This window comes from Delphinapterus leucas, chromosome 8 (genome assembly GCF_059928025.1).
Source record: "Delphinapterus leucas isolate spDelLeu-1000000601 "Yukka" chromosome 8, BTC_Dleu_Yukka2, whole genome shotgun sequence".
NCBI classification, from domain to species: domain Eukaryota; kingdom Metazoa; phylum Chordata; class Mammalia; order Artiodactyla; family Monodontidae; genus Delphinapterus; species Delphinapterus leucas.
In genome coordinates, this window is record NC_143136.1 from 32,371,292 (window position 1) to 32,388,029 (window position 16,738).

The window sequence follows — 16,738 nt, forward strand, 5'->3', positions numbered from 1 at the left end:
TATTCACCCCTATTGAGTTGTCCTCTACAACACTACAACCACCCAATCCTAGCCTGTCATTACCATTAACTGCACGCTCTCTGTAATCTCAATTTCAAGCATTCCATTCTCCAGTTACAACCTCCAATATTTCAGATGACTCTCTTACCCCCAACCCCTTCCATTTGACCAAGCCTACCCTCTTTTCAGTGTCTCTCACAACCTTCATGTTCTCATTTTCCTCCTTAGCCATCTTAAAGTCCAATATCCATCACTATACTCGCTAACTCACATATACATTTAACTCCTTAGGTCTTCTTTTCCTCCTTCATACTCCTCTGGTAAAACCCCCAAATTGGCTAAATCCAAAGCTCTACCTTCTCCATACCTGGACTTGAACGTGGCTGGGCACAAGTGTACAACCACCTTGACTCTTCTCAATTTAAATCTGTGACTCTCTTTATTGGTTCTTTCTAAAGCATTCAACTCGGTGTTTGTAAAAACAATAATCCTCTTTCTTTTTGATTTCCTACACTTGCCTGCTATTTTCTTGAATAATAACTAAGTATGGTAACAAATGCAAATGGCATTAACAGGTTTGGGAACAAACCAAGTTGACTCTTGTAAGCATATGACTCAACTGGGAAGAACAGAAGCATGAGCTGTACTAGCAAGTAGCCTACTAGCCTGGAGTGTTCCAAGTGCCATGGACCTCAGCCAGGATGTATTCCAGAGAGTATGGAGAACCTCTGTTAATCTGGCAAGTTAGAGAATGGCTACTGTACATGTACACATGAAAACTATAGATTCTGTAAATAAGCAAAGAAGGATTTACGTCCTTCCCCTTTTTTATTGCCAATATGAGTCTGTTTGGGTCCTGCTTTGTTAGATTTATAGTAAGGCTACTGAGAAGCCTATCCATTTGTCTCAGGCTCGTCTGTCATTTATTAGCTGTGCTACTATTTTGACTTCATCCTACCATGGTCATTTCCTAGTTGATGTTGTAACATAAATATCAAATTCTTTAAGATTTAAGTAATTAAAAAAAAAGAATAAACGACTAATCTTACAGTAGAATAATAAAAAGAAAACCAAGATTTAAGTAATTTCACCAGAAGTAAATTATCTCCTCTACACAGCACAAACATACCATCAAGGGCGGTGTTTCTCAAGCATTTGTTTTCATTATTTCCTTCCCCTGAAGAACTTTTTAGACATTTTTTAACATCACTCCCCTCCTCCATGAAATGTTAATGTGGTAGATATACTGTGTATAAACTAATTGTCAACTCCTTGGCGATGATATCACCCTGCAGACAAGGCATGATTTAGAGCATAAGAAGTGCATCTTATATATGTTTTTTAATAAAAATTATGTATATTTAAGGCATACAACATGATTTGATATACACATACATAGTGAAATGATTACTACTGTCAAGCTAATGAACACGCCATCACCTCACGTAGTCACCTTTTGTGTACATGTGGCAAGAACGTTTAGCAAATTTTCAGTATTCGCTACAGTATGATCAACTACAGCCATCATGCCATGCATTAGATCTCTAGACTTATGCATCTGACATAACTGCACCTTTGTACACTTTGACCAACATCTCCCCACTTCCTCTACCTCCCCGCCTGTGGTAACCACTGTTCTATTCACTGCTTCTTTATACAGTTCTTATCTGGCTGCTATCTATGGCCAGGAAGATGAACAGAGGTAGGACATTGATTTGGGGAAGTAACTACTTTAGTGGTGATGATGTCAGTGGTGTTTCACTCTTTTATTTTTTCATTTCTTTTATTCCATCTTTCTTAACTTGCTATCTTTATTCTTACCAGTTCAGCTGTAGTATTTTTATTAAAACAGTAAGCAACTTAACAACAGACTACGACTAAAGATCATATTTTCACAGCATTAAGCAAAAGTAGTAAATAAGCCTTTCCTTTTCAGATTATTAGCAGTTTCCTTGACCTGAGAAATCAAATATCTGTGGAAAGTATTCTCCAATATCATCACACCATTTCGTGTGCCCTCTCACCCCCATACTTGTTTATTATCTATCAGTAGCATATGTATCATGAATATTAGCAACACAGCTCAGAGGTCCACATGACAGCATTCAGGAAAAAAGAAAGAGAAGGGAAAGGAAGGGAAGGGAAAGAAAGGGGAAGGGAGGGCAGGGGAGGGGAGTGAAGGAAAAGGAAGGAAAAATAAAGAAAAGGAAGGAAGGCAAACAAGAAAAAAACTAGAAAGAAAAGAAATTAATTCTGGGATTTTTTTCTAATTTATGTCCAAAAATTTCAAAGGAAACTATGAAACATCAACTGACTAGTAGTATGTTGTCCTGCCATATTAAAGAGGTTAGTTTGCTCCTCCAGTGTCTACCTTCTAATACTAAAAAAATTAAAAGTTATTTTAAGTTATTTTCTTAGATCTGGAGCCAGAAAAAAATATGTTGGGCTACGTATAATTACTTCATAAGCTTCTAAGAGTAGTCTTCCTGACATGTGGATAGCAGTGCAAATGACTGTTAATCATATTTTATACCTCTGTAGCTATTTGTCCTTTCATATTCTTAATGTGCAAGAATATACACCCCTGATTATGGATGTTGATAATTTTTCAGAGCTCCAAAAATTCCCTGAAAAACTGGAATTCTGACTCACTAAATATTGGAAAACAACTCGGGGGTAAATCAGACTGGTGTTTACCCCAAAATGCATTTTGCCATTGGCCATCGAGGCAAGCCAAGTAATAAAATAACCAAAATAAACAATAATTTATGATATTTTTACTACAGAAGTCTTAAGTTTAAATAATTATTGCAGGAGGATGAGGGGAAGAGAGGAAGAAACCATGAGTTACAGCCAAAAATTGAACAAAACTTTAAACTTTCCTGCTATATTTAGCTAAAATTTTTTTTTTTTAATTTATTTTTTGGTCGTGTTGGGTCTTCGTTGCTGTGCACAGGCTTTCTCTAGTTACGAGAGCAAGGGCTTCTCTTGTTGTAGAGCAGGGGGTCTAGGCACACGGGCTTCAGTAATTGCAGCACGCGGGCTCAGTAGCTGTGGCTCGCGGGCTTAGTTGCTCCGCGGCATGTGGGATCTTCCCAGAACAGGGATCGAACCCATGTCCCCTGCACTGGCAGGCGGATTCTTAACCACAGCACCACCAGGGAAGTCCCAGCTAAAATCTTTTATTTCAATGTTTTTACCTACATTGTCTCTTTTGATAGACTTAGGAACTAGATACCTGAGTGATTATTTATATGAAGTCTGTCTTCCTCCATCAGACTATACACTCCACAAGAGCCAGTACAATGTCTATTTTGCTCACCATCGTATCTCCATGACAAACACAGGGCCTGCACGTGGTAGATGCTCAATAAGTTTGTTAAGGATTGAATAAATTGTATGGGAAGAAGGATATTTTGATATACTTTTCTCAATGCAAGATGATGCTGTGAAAGCAGCTATTTTTTTTTTCTTCATCCATCTTGAGTTCTTTGGTTACTCATCATAGAGCTATATTGTATCTGAACAGAGACTATTAAGACATCATCCCACATAGAGAACAGACTTGTGGTTGCCAAGGGGGATACAAGAAATAAATGTCTATGAAAGGGTTAGAAAAAGAGATAGCAATCGAATTATCTCCTGTTGAAATTAGAATTGTATCTCTGACAGGCAACCATCAATGGGTAGGAAAAATAAAAGATCTAGAACTGAATTTTTGTCTTGTTTTGTAACAGGATCATTGAAAATGAAGCCAAACTAAACTGAGGACTTTGTCCATCTAACCTCTTTCAAGTCTTGGCTTAAACATCACCTCTTTAGGGGAATGTCCTTTGATTCCTCTTCACACACACACAAACACACACACACTGGGTTAGGTCTCCTGCCATCCCTTCCACTAGAGTGGGAAGCCCATGAGGCCTAGTCCACTGACTATTATATATCCAGAGCCTAGAACTATCTCTGGCATGTAGCAGGTACTCAATAAATGTTTGATAAATAAAATCTTCCTTACAATATATTTATTTTCCTCTTTTCAAACCAATTTATCTCATTTTTCCATTCTATAAGAAGGAAAAGTAATTCCCTTCCCTAAATAATGCTCTTTGACTTTTCCTTCAAAACGGCTGTTTTTCTCATTTTCAAGACATTATCATTCAATAACTGGAAGTAAATTGCATTTTATGCATCTACACACAATGGGGAATTGGACCTGAAGAGTATATATGAGGCTGCTTCCTCCACCCCTGCCAGGTACCTTAAGGTACATATCGCAGACTCTCAGAATAGGCTCCCCATGAGGTTTCTCCACATCTCTTATTCACACAATTTCCAAAGGATTTAGGCTGAAGAAGGGAGACTTTCTTCTGGAAAGTAGTTAATGACTAATAATGTGTTCTCAGGGGAATGCTGAAATGTCAGCATTCACTTTCTGTGCCCCAAATCAATTCGTACCCTCTGTTTTCACTAAAGGTAGGAGGAGAAGAGGAGCCAGATCTTGGTTTAAGGCTTGAAATGCTCCAGATATTTAAAAACAGAAACTTAAAAGGTATCCTGAAAGAGCTTTCAGTCCTAAGACACCAAGTTCTATGGTCAATGAGGCTTGTGTTTGGTGCTTCCCCAGGCCATCTGGCAACCAGAGAGAGCTATTTTAAGTCATGGCAAGGCCATGTGTCAACCTCAGAAACCACACCCGTTGAATGTCAGCCTCCTCCACTAAAGTGGGGCAAGTCTGATGTATGACAAGAAATAACGGCTGCGCTATAGTGATATAGGCTCCACTGACATGCTCTTGCCTTTAAAAAAACAATGATTAGTATAAGTTCCTCATTCTTTTATTTACTAAATATTCTGTTGAAAACTAGAAAACTCAGTCAAATTTGGATGCTTCCAAACGTCCAGATGTGTCCTAGATACAGCCTAGACGTCAGGAAGAGACTTGAATTGATTTAAATATGAGGTATTTTTTTCTCAATGTAGAAATAACTCTTCTGAATTATACACAGTCTTTCACATGACCCTTGGAGAAAACAGGGAAATACAGTTACCGAAGAGGAATAATGTTGGCCTCCATAAACACTGGCTAAAAGTAGGCATACGATTAGAGTAAAAAGTTTCCAAGTTTCTCTTACTAGTGTCTTTTTCGCACACACATATATACATTGCTATTAAAGTTTCAACATGTGCGACGTTATATTGTTATAAACCAATTGTAACAACTAATATAACTGAAATCTCCTGGGATCACCTATTAGTTATTATTCTGTCTATATAGAAACAGGGATTTCTCTTGATATCCTTAAACTCACTCAGATTTAGGGGAAGAGTACCACATTATTAGGTCCTGAGATGGCAGCAGGTAGAGCATCTCTGGATGATTTGGGTTCTAGTACTATCTCTGCCACTTACTATTCACCTGTAAAATAGATGAAAGAATATCTCTAAGGTTTCTCCTCATGCCAGTATCTCACAGTTTTGTAGTCCCACACAATTATTTTGGAGACAAATCAGGGGAACATTGATTCAAGTGTCCAAACCATGTCTGCCTAGATACACCATGCAGCTATTTCCTCATTGAAGTCTTGTCACTTCCTCCCAAGACTTGTGAACCTAGAAAAATCTGCTACTTTGCATTTTGGGTTTTGTTTTTATTTTTGTTGAGTGGTAAACCAATGGGGAACAGGAAATACTGAGATATATCAGCTAATGTTTCAAAAATGGCAATAAATTTGGGAGTCATAAGCTTATAAAATACATTTGAAGCCAGAGATTTTAATGGAGTCACCATGGGAAGATACATAGAGTGGGAAAAGACATAAGACTGAGTGCTGAGTCCCCTTGATAATGGGAAGGGGGTGAGCATAGGAAGTCCTAGAAGGAGACTGAAAAGGAGAATCAATGTGGGTAGTAAGAAAACTGCGGTGCTTTGGAAGTCAAGGGAAGAGATTGCTTTAAGGAATCAGGGGTCAACAAAGTCAAAGCTTTCTGCAAGTCATGTAGGACAGGATTAATTCAATAACTATAACAGGGGTCCCCAACCCCCGAGCCGCAGACCGGTACCAGTCCGCCCTGTTAGAAACCCGGCCTCACAGCAGGAGGTGAGTGGCAGATGAGCGAGCGAAGCTTCATCTGCCGCTCGCCATCACTCCCCATCACTCTCATTACCACCTGAACCATCCCCCCACCCCACCGTCCGTGGAAAAATTGTCTTCCCTGAAACTGGTGCCTGGTGCCAAAAAGGTTGGGGACTGCTCAACTATAACACTAGGGAGCTGCTATTAGCAGCAAAAGTCTCCATAGGGTGGTGGTAGCAAAAGATAAACGGCAAGTGGCTTGAGAAGTTTGTAAGAGCTGGAGCTGCAGACTAAGCTAACATTTACCTTCTCTCCATTATGAACGCTCACACGAAATGTTGCAGAACTATGCAGTATATAGCTGAGGGCTTCCCTGGTGGCGCAGTGGTTGAGAGTCCGCCTGCCGATGCAGGGGACGCGGGTTCGTGCCCCGGTCCGGGAAGATCCCACATGCCGCGGAGCGGCTAGGCCTGTGAGCCATGGCCGCTGAGCCTGCGCGTCCGGAGCCTGTGCTCTGCAACGGGAGAGGCCACAACAGTGAGAGGCCCACGTAACGCAAAAAAAAAAAAATATATATATATATATATATATATATATATATATATATCTGAGCTTTACAAGAGAAGGACAGTAAGGCCAACTCCAATTGATTCTATAGTGATCCAAAAGTGAGCGTGGTCAAAAGGATCGGTTTCAAAGTCTAGGGAGGCAAATAAGGAAATGATACCAGAAGACTGCTGATAGGGAGGAATGTATCAGTTGAGGAAATAAAACAGTCAAGGAAATGAGAATCTAGTGGGGTCCCAAAACAAGTATGATGGCAAAGAACAAGTTTGATTCCCATATAATTTAAAGTCAGATCTAAACAGACCATTATTTCTTTTTTTTTAATCTTGTCCAACTATCTTACTATAAATAAGCTTTAAAAATAAAATTAAATAGAATAAAATTTTTGAAAATCTGAAAAAAAATATAATGTATAAGGCTCTACAAGATGTAAAGAACTAATTTACCATTATGTCTTCCAAAGTTGAAGTGTGTCTTAGGAAGTTATCAGTCTTTAAACTATAGACAGCCTTGAACTCTATTTTACAGTTGTGTGACCAGAAAAAAACCAACAAACAAAACAAAAAACCAATCATCTGGGCAACAACCAAAACTTCATTGGCTCTTGCGGCAATCAGGGCACAGAAATCTAAAAAATATCTAGGCAACAACTGACCTTTCATGTGACATAATGTAACACACATTTCCTTTGGTAAAGTTCACTTCTATTTTTCTGCATCATACATCACTGACTTGAGGAAAATAACTCTTACAATGCTTGCAAGGCACAGTAAGTGGAAACTTTATTTCTAGGCTCAGTGTATTAAGTGTGTAGCTATAAGCTCCTCAACAGGCCTCCATCTAATGAACTGCTTTTAATTTTTAAAGTTTCAGCTCACATACTACATCCTCCTTAAGCCTTCCCCAACTTCCTCAAGCAGAATGTGTCATTGTTTCCTCTGTATTCCCTCTTCATATTGGTAGTATGATTAATATATCAGTTATTCTAGTCTACTTATAATACAAGTGTTTCTATAAATCCTCATTTCTCTTAAGATTATAAGCATCTTGGGGACAAGAACCACTCTTTTGACCTCACTCTATTCTGTATAAAAGAAGGGACAATAAATATGGACTATAGATAGTTGGTCCATTTTTCAGGATAAGGAAGCATGATTTCGTTTTGTGGGCATTTTATTTTTCTCCTTTAAAATAAAGAGGTTGCTTGGCCTAACAGTACCAGGCTGACAGAAGAGGATAATTGATCTTCCAGAACATGCAACCAAAGTTCTCTCCACTCAAAAGAGCTATACTACCAACAAATATAGAATGATTTAGTTCAGTATATTTTGATATTGCATCTTTCTAATTTTTGCCTTAACTAGAAACAAGTTTGAACAGTACCCCCACTTCTTTTTTTTTAAATAGATCGTTATTGGAGTAAAATTGCTTCAACAGACCTATCACAAGTAATGAAATTGAAACCATAATTAAAAATCTTCCAACAAACAAAAGTCCAGGACCAGAAGGCTTCACAGGCGAATTCTATCAAACATTTAGAGAAGAGCGAACACCGATCCTTCTCAAACTCTTCCAAAAAATTGCAGAGGGAGAAACACTCCCAAATTCATTCTATGAAGCCACCATCACCCTGATACCAAAACCAGACAAAGATATCACAAAAAAAGAAAATTATAGATCAATATCACTGATGAACATAACTGCAAAATTCCTGAACAAAATACTAGCAAACAGCATCTAACAACACATTAAAAGGATCATACACCATGATCAAGTAGAATTTATCTCAGGGATGCAAGTATTCTTCAATATATGCAAATCAATCAATGTGATACATCACATTAACAAATTAAGGAATAAAAATCATGTGATCATCTCAATAGACTCAGAAAAAGCTTCTGCCAAAATTCAACACTGACTTATGACAAAAACTCTCCAGAAAATGGGCATAGAGGGAAACTACCTCAACATAATAAAGGCCATGTATGACAAACCCACAGCAAGCATCACTCAATAGTGAAAAACTGAATATTTCCACTAAAATCAGGAACAAGACAAGGATGTCCACTCTCACCACTATAATTCAACATAGTTTTGGAAGTCCTAGCCACGGCAATCAGAGAAGAAAAAGAAATAAAAGGAATACAAATTGGAAAAGAAGATGTAAAAATGTCACTGTTTGCAGATGACATGATACTATACACAGAAAATCCTAAAGATGCCACCAGAAAACTAGTAGAACTAATCAATGAATTTGGTAAAGTTGCAGGATACAAAATTAATGCACAGAAATCTCTGGCATTCCTATACACCAACAACAAAAAATCAGAAAGAGAAATTAAGGAAACACTCCCATTTACCACTGTAACAAAAAGAATAAAATACCTAGGAATAAACCTGCCTAAGGAGGTGAAAGACTTGTACTCAGAAAATTATAAAACACTGATGAAAGAAATCAAAGATGACATAAACAAATGGAGAAACATCCCATGTTCTTGTATTGGAAGAATCAATATTGTGAAAATTACTATACTACCCAAAGCAATCTACAGATTCAGTGCAACCCCTATCAAACTACCAATGGCATTCTTCACAGAATTAGAACAAAAAATTCTACAATTAGTATGGAAACACAGAAGACCCCAAATAGCAAAAGCGATCTTGAGAAAGAAAAACTGAGTTGGAGGAATCAGGCTCTCCAACTTCAAACTATACCACAAAGCTACAATAACCAAGATAGTATGGTACTGGCACAGAAACAGAAATATAGATCAATGGTATAGGATAGAATGCCCAGAGATAGGGCTTCCCTGGTAGCGCAGTGGTTGAGAGTCCGCCTGCCAATGCAGGGGGACACAGGTTCGTGCCCTGGTCTGGGAAGATTCCACATGCCATGGAGCGGCTGGGCCCGTGAGCCATGGCCGCTGAGCCTGTGCGTCTGGAGCCTGTGCTCCGCAATGGGAGAGGCCACAACAGTGAGAGGCCCTCGTATCGCAAAAAAAAAAAAAAAAAAAAAAAAAGAATACCCAGAGATAAACCCATGCACATTTGGTCACCTAATTTAGGACAAAGGAGGCAAGAACATACAATGGAGAAAAGACAGCTTCTTCAATAAGTGCTGATGGGAAAACTGGACAGCTACATGTAAAAGAATGAAATTAGAACACTACTTAACACCATACACAAAAATAAACTCCAAATGGATTAAAGATTTAAATGTAAGACCAGACACTATAAAAACTCTTAGCGGAAAACATAGGAAAAACACTCTTTGACATAAACCACAGCAAGATCTTTTCTGACCCACCTGCTAGAGTAACGAAAATAAAAACAAAAATAAACAAATGGGACTTAATTAAACTTAAAAGCTTTTGCACAGCAAAGAAAACCATAAACAAGATGAAAAGACGACCCTCAGAATGGGAGAAAATATTTGCAAACTGAAACAACAGACAAAGGATTAATATCCAAAATACACAAACAGCTCATGGTGCTCAATATCAAAAAAACAAATAATCCAGTTAAAAAATGGGTGGAAGACTTAAATAGACATTTCACCAAGGAAGACATACAGATGGACAAGACTCACAAGAAAAGATGTTCAACATCACTAATTATTAAAGAAATGTAAACCAAAACTACAATGAGTTATCACCTCACGCAAGTCAGAATGGCCATTATCAAAAAATCTACAAACAATAAATGCTGGAAAGTGTGTGGTGAAAAGGGAACCCTCCTGCACTGTTGGTGGGAATGTAAATTGATACAACCACTATGGAAAACAGTACGGAGGCTCCTCAAAAAACTAAAAATAGAACTACTATTTGACCCAGCAATCCCATCACTGGGAGTATACCCTGAGAAAACCATAATTCAAAAAGAGTCATGTACCACAATGTTCATTGCAGCTCTATTTACAATAGCCAGGACATGGAACCAACCTAAATGTCCATTGACAGATGAATGGATAAAGAAGATGTGGCAAATATATACAATGGAATTTCACTCAGCCATAAAAAGAAACGAAATTGAGTTATTTGTAGTGAGGTGGATGGACCTAGAGTCTGTCAAACAGAGTGAAGTAAGTCAGAAAGAGAAAAACAAATACCATATGCTAACACATATATGTAGAATCTAAAAAAAATGGTACTGATGAACCTAGTTGCAGGGCAGGAATAAAGAGGTAGACATAGAGAATGGACATGAGGACATGGGGCAGTAGGGCGAAGCTGGGGCGAAGTGAGAGTAGTATCAACATATATACACGACCGAATGTAAAATAGTTGGCTGGTGGGAAGCAGCAGCATAGCACAGGGAGATCGGCTCGGTGCTTTGCGATGACCTAGAGGGGTGGGATAGAGAGGATGGGAAGGAGGCTCAAGAGCAGGGGATATGGGGACATGCATATGTTTATGGCTGATTCGCTTTGTTATGCAACAGAAACTAACACAATATTGTGAAGCAATTATACTCCAATAAAGATCTATTAAAAAAAAGGGGGACATGTTAACTAAATTACTATAAATCCATATGATGGAATAAGGGTGCCTCTGTGAAAAGAATAAGGTAGTTCTGTGTCATCAAAAGCAAAAGAACAAGTAGCAGTACAATGTGTAACATGTTTATTAGAACAAATAAATAGATGCATATATTATGTGAATATAGGCATTAAAACATTTTCTGGGATGAGTTACAGGAAACTATTATCAGTGGGATGGGAGCTGGTGTTAAGAGAAGGAAAGAAGCTCTCACTTTCATTTTGTATCTTCTACTCATTAAATTTTTTATCTTATACATGTTTTATATATGACATTTAAAAAGCTGTCAGCAGCAGTTTCCTTTTCTCTACTTCTCCCAACTGCAGTACCCAGAGATACTTTTCGGGTTTTTTCTATATGTATATAATAAAGATGCAAATATGCATCTTTGCATATGCACGATTATAATTTTTGTTATTACAAAAATAGCATTATATAGAGTTCTGCAATTTGCTTTTCCTATTTTATATCCCATTCACATCTTTCCCTTTAAAGACATAATGCATAAAATTTCACAGTAAGAATATACTATAACTTATTTACCCATTCTTCCATTAGGTTCCTCCCAATTTTTTGCCTTTACAATCAATTCTACAATGACCATGATTTTGTATAATTTTTGTGTACATGTGTATTTCTGTAGGATCAATTCCCCAGAGTGGAATTCTAGGTAAAAATGTAGATGACAGGAACACAGGAGGTCAAGCCAAACCATGCAAGTGATTTAAAGCCTGTGTTCCCATCACATCTTTTAACTTTCCGCTGGACAAAGGCAAGTAACATGGTCAACCCTGTCAATAGAGTGGGAGAATTACACTCTGCCCATCATTCAGACATGGCAAGAATAGAGGAGGAAGGAAGACTTTTAGATATATGTCCAATCTGGCTTAGTCTGACAAATAAATAGAAAGGGTGTCTGTAAAAAAAAAAAGCTTTTGACAAAATTCAACACCCATGTATGATGAACCCCACCTCTTTTTTAATGATTTGCTAGGAATAATTCCCTGGAGAATCATTTAAACCATGTGTGTCCTCCAAATGTACCAACCCTCCCCTTAAGTCCATAAAGAGAATCCATTATCTGAGTGATTCATTTCCTATGGCAAAGGCTATCAAAACATGGGCCAGTGTTCACAATGCCTAATGAATACCTTACTGAAATATTTTCCTCTCATTTCCACCTTCATCTGAGAAAGAGGACAATTGATCAAGAGCCAAAATCTCACTGGCTCTCAGGGCAATCCTTGTCAGGGGTCCTAGGTTAGGATTAGATTGTTACAGCTACAGCTGTAGCAGGCCTTAGACAACACAAAGCCATAAGGACACATTAGTGTCAATTATTGTTTAAAAATAATACTAAATGTGTTTAGGTACCAGAACTAAAATCTAAGAGTCAGAATCTAAGTCTCAAGTCTCCAATTCCTGTTTTCTGCAGCATAGCAAAGTAATTTACTCTCCCAGTAAAACAATCTTCTGTTTTCTGGATCAGTGGGTCTCAAAGTGTGAAGTTCCCAGATCAGCAGCATCAGCATCACCTGCGAGCTGGTTAGAAATGTAACTTATCGGGCCCAACCTAAGACCTGCTGAAGCAGAAACTCTGCAGGTGAGACCCAGCAGTCGTTTTAACAAGTCATCCAGAAGATTCTGGTGCACAATAAAGTTTGAGAACCACCTCTCTAGACTAGACCAAAGTGTGGTCTGTGGACTAGGGCAGGGGTCCCCAACCCCTTGGCCAGGGATCAGGGTATGTGGCCTGTTAGGAACCAGGCTGCACAGCAGGAGGTGAGTGGCGGGTGAGGGAGCCCGAAGCTTCATCTGTATTTACAGCCGCTCCCCATCGCTCGCATTACTGCCTGAGCTCCTCCTCCTGTCAGATCAGTGGCGGCATTAGATTCTCATAGGAGCGTGAGCCCTACTGTGAACTGCGCATGTGAGGGACCTAGGTTGCGTGCTCCTTATGAGAATCTAATGCCTGATGATCTGAGGTGGAGCTGAGGCGGTGATGCTAGCGCTGGGGAGCAGCTGCAAATACAGATTATCATTAGCAGAGAGGTTTGACTGCACAGTGACCATAATAAATCAATTGCTTGCAGACTCATATCAAAACCCTAACAGTGAGTGGCAAGTGAAAACAAGCTCAGGGCTCCCACTGATTCTGCATTCTGGTGAGTTGTATAATTATCTCATTATATATTACAGTGTAATAATAATAGAAATAAAGTGCACAATAAATGTAATGCACTTGAATCATCCCGAAACCACCCCCTGACCCCGTTCCGTGGAAAAACTGTCTTCCAAACCAGTCCCCGGTGCCAAAAAGTTGGGGGCCGCTGGACTAGGGCATCTCTGGGAGCATATTAGAAATGCAGAATCTTGGGCCCCACCCCAGACCTACTGAATCAGAACCTGTACTTTAACAAAATCCCCAGGTGATTTGTATATACATTAAAGCTTGAGAAGCACAATCAAGGATGCAATTGAGCAAATTAATAATCTGAATAAATAAATAAATGACACTATGGAGTTTACAATGCACTCCTTTCTCATTTAATTGTACCTCACTGTACCTTCCTCATTTAATCCTCTCAATAACCCTGTGGACCAGGTATTGGTGTGACTTCCATCTCACATGTGAGACACAGGAGACTGGCCAATTGACCTGATGTCACAAAGCCAAAGCAGAAGAGCCACAATCTGGACACAGTTTGACTCTGAAATCTAGGCTCTTAGCCACCACCTCTAGCTATTCTGCTTTTGACTCTGGGGAATGGGAGAGGAGGTCTTTTTTATTTAACCACGTCATATTGCCTCTCTAATGGCAAGGTCATTCGTGAGTAACAAGTTAAGCCTTTTTTAAAACTAAAAATAATATATATCCATTTTAGTTGAACAAATATTTATCAAAGTCTATTTATAACAAACAACCCTAACCTGGTGGGGCTTACAGAGCTAAGCCAATAAGAGTAAGTGCTCAATAAATGTTTTTTGAACCAATGAATCAGTGAATGAATTTATTATAATATGCTAAGTGATACAGGAGCAGAGATGGGGTGCCTGTACACATCCTGAAACCCAAGACGTTTCCTGTAATTGATGAATGCTGAGTTGAACCCATAAAGAGAGGAAGGGTCAACCAGACAAAGAATGAGGGAAAGGAGATTCCAGGCATTCAAAAGACCTTGGGCTTTATCTGAGAAGGATGGAGATTCACTACAGTATTTAAGGGGGAGAAATGGACTCAAATAGATATGTGTGACAGCTTATATTCATAAACAGTTACATATAATAAATTCAAAATATCAAGAACGAATCCCCCAAAGCCATCAGAACTTCAAGTCTAAAACTAAGCCACCAGGATTTGAGATTATTATCTATCATATCCTGTCAGAGGATGGAAATATGTGCTTTGTAACTAGGTCTTTCCTCCCTGTACATGGGGACAGAGAGAAATGAATTAGTACCCTTAGTTGCCTGCAGAAGAGAGAAGGGTCAAAAGGAAGAAACAAAGACTCGGCCTGGGAATTGTCAGAAAAGAAAATGGAAGCTTCCCCCTAGTTTCAGTATCAGTTCTTAGAAAGAAAGACTTAAAGAAAATAGGAGCAGGAGAACTAAATTTGAGTGACATGCCAATTTTTTCTTTGACAATTAAGTGACACCCCATTAAGATGTCTGCCCCTGAGAATTCCTAGAAAGTGGAATTCTTCTCTTTACCTTTGTGTGCACTTTTTTAAAGTAGATTTTCTTGGAACTTTTATTAAGAATTATAGACACTCCAGGGAGAATTTCCATATCTTAGTGCCTATAAACCGTAACGGGGAAAAACTATCATTTTCCCTTCTCGCCTATTTTTGCTTACATTATGCTTTCTCTGCAAAGAATTCTAAAAGTATTAAATACAGGTTAAGTAACAGTATTTAGGGAGACAGGGTTACTTGTATCATCTGCTTTATACATCAAGATTTTTCTTCATCAAAGAAACCATCAAAGAACATTTTCCTATGTTCTTTATTAGGGCTCCAGAATTAAAATCATTTCCCTTGAGGTATTTTATAAAGCACAAATGGTTCAAAAGAAAAATGCGTTCATTCTCAGTTGCCCAAGCCAAAGTTCAGACTTGTGAGGTGCCCTCTTCAATAGGGTATGTTGGAATCTGAACTGGGACAGGCATTCAAACACCCCACAGTCAAAAGTGCAGATACAGCGTTTCTTCCTTGTTCAGACACCATCACAAACTGAGAATCCTCAAAGAGAGACATGACCCAAGAGATCAGGGTTGCTTGGAAGTCCAGCAGAGATCAAAGCAGCCCTCCTTCTGAGGGACCCCTCAACTCCCCAGCCTGCCCTTACAGAACATCATCAACAGTCTGTGCGAGGGCAGAAGGAAAGGAGATGAGGGGTGGGATGGGGGTGGCCAGTTCACTTCCTGCCAAACGACATGAAAGCAGTTCGAGAGAATGTCCACCCACCTGCAACAGTCTTGTTTGCCCTTAGTCTTTTTTCCCTCCATATCCTGGCATCCCCAGTGAAAACAAAGTCACCCAAATATTCTAATAAAAGATCTTCTAAGAACAGACTCAGAGTATTGGAACAACTGTAAACCAAACCAACATAGCAATGAGAAACCCCACCACAACCACTCCTTATATAAAGACTTGGTTCAAAGATCAATTCTTGACATTTTTTTTTTTGGGCTATAAAAGCATTAATCAGGGCTTCCCTGGTGGCGCAGTGTTTAAGAATTTGCGTGCCAATGCAGAGGACATGGGTTCGAGCCCTGGTCTGGGAAGATCCCACACGCCGCGAAGCAACTAAGCCCAAGCACCACAACTACTGAGCCTGCACTCTAGAGCCCACAAGCCACAACTACTGAGCCCGCGAGCCACAACTACTGAAGCCCGCAGACCTAGAGTCTGTGCTCCGCAACAAGAGAAACCACCGCAATGGGAAGCCCACACACCCCAACGAAGAGCAGCCCCCGCTCACCACAACTAGAGAAAGCCCACGCACAGCAACGAAGACCCAATGGAGCCAAAACAAATAAATTTATTTTTTTAAAAAGCATCAATCACATTGAAGGGAATTTCGATGAATAAACTTTAAAATTATCTACAAATTTCTACCACTTTAGCACAAATATTTTCATGTGTGTTTGCTTAATTATATAAGCAAGTAAGTATTTATATACAAAGTTATGGGTCTATTTTTGAAACTACCTGTGAAAATGTTTCTGTTCTGCTCTGCTTTATCAGTTCTTTCCTTCTACTAACTTTGAGTTTTGCTTGTTCTTCTTTCTCTAGTTCCTTTAGGTGTAAGGTTAGATTGTTTATTCGAGATTTTTCTTGTTTCTTGAGGTAAGATTGTATTGCTATAAACTTCTCTCTTAGAACTGCTTTTGCTGCATCCCATAGGTTTTGGGTCATCGTGTTTTCACTGTCATTTGTCTCCAGGTATTTTTTTATTTCCTCTTTGATTTCTTCAGTGATCCCTTGGTTATTTTGTTTAGCCTCCATGTGTTCATGTTTTTTACATTTTTTTCCCCGTAATTTATTTCTAATCTCA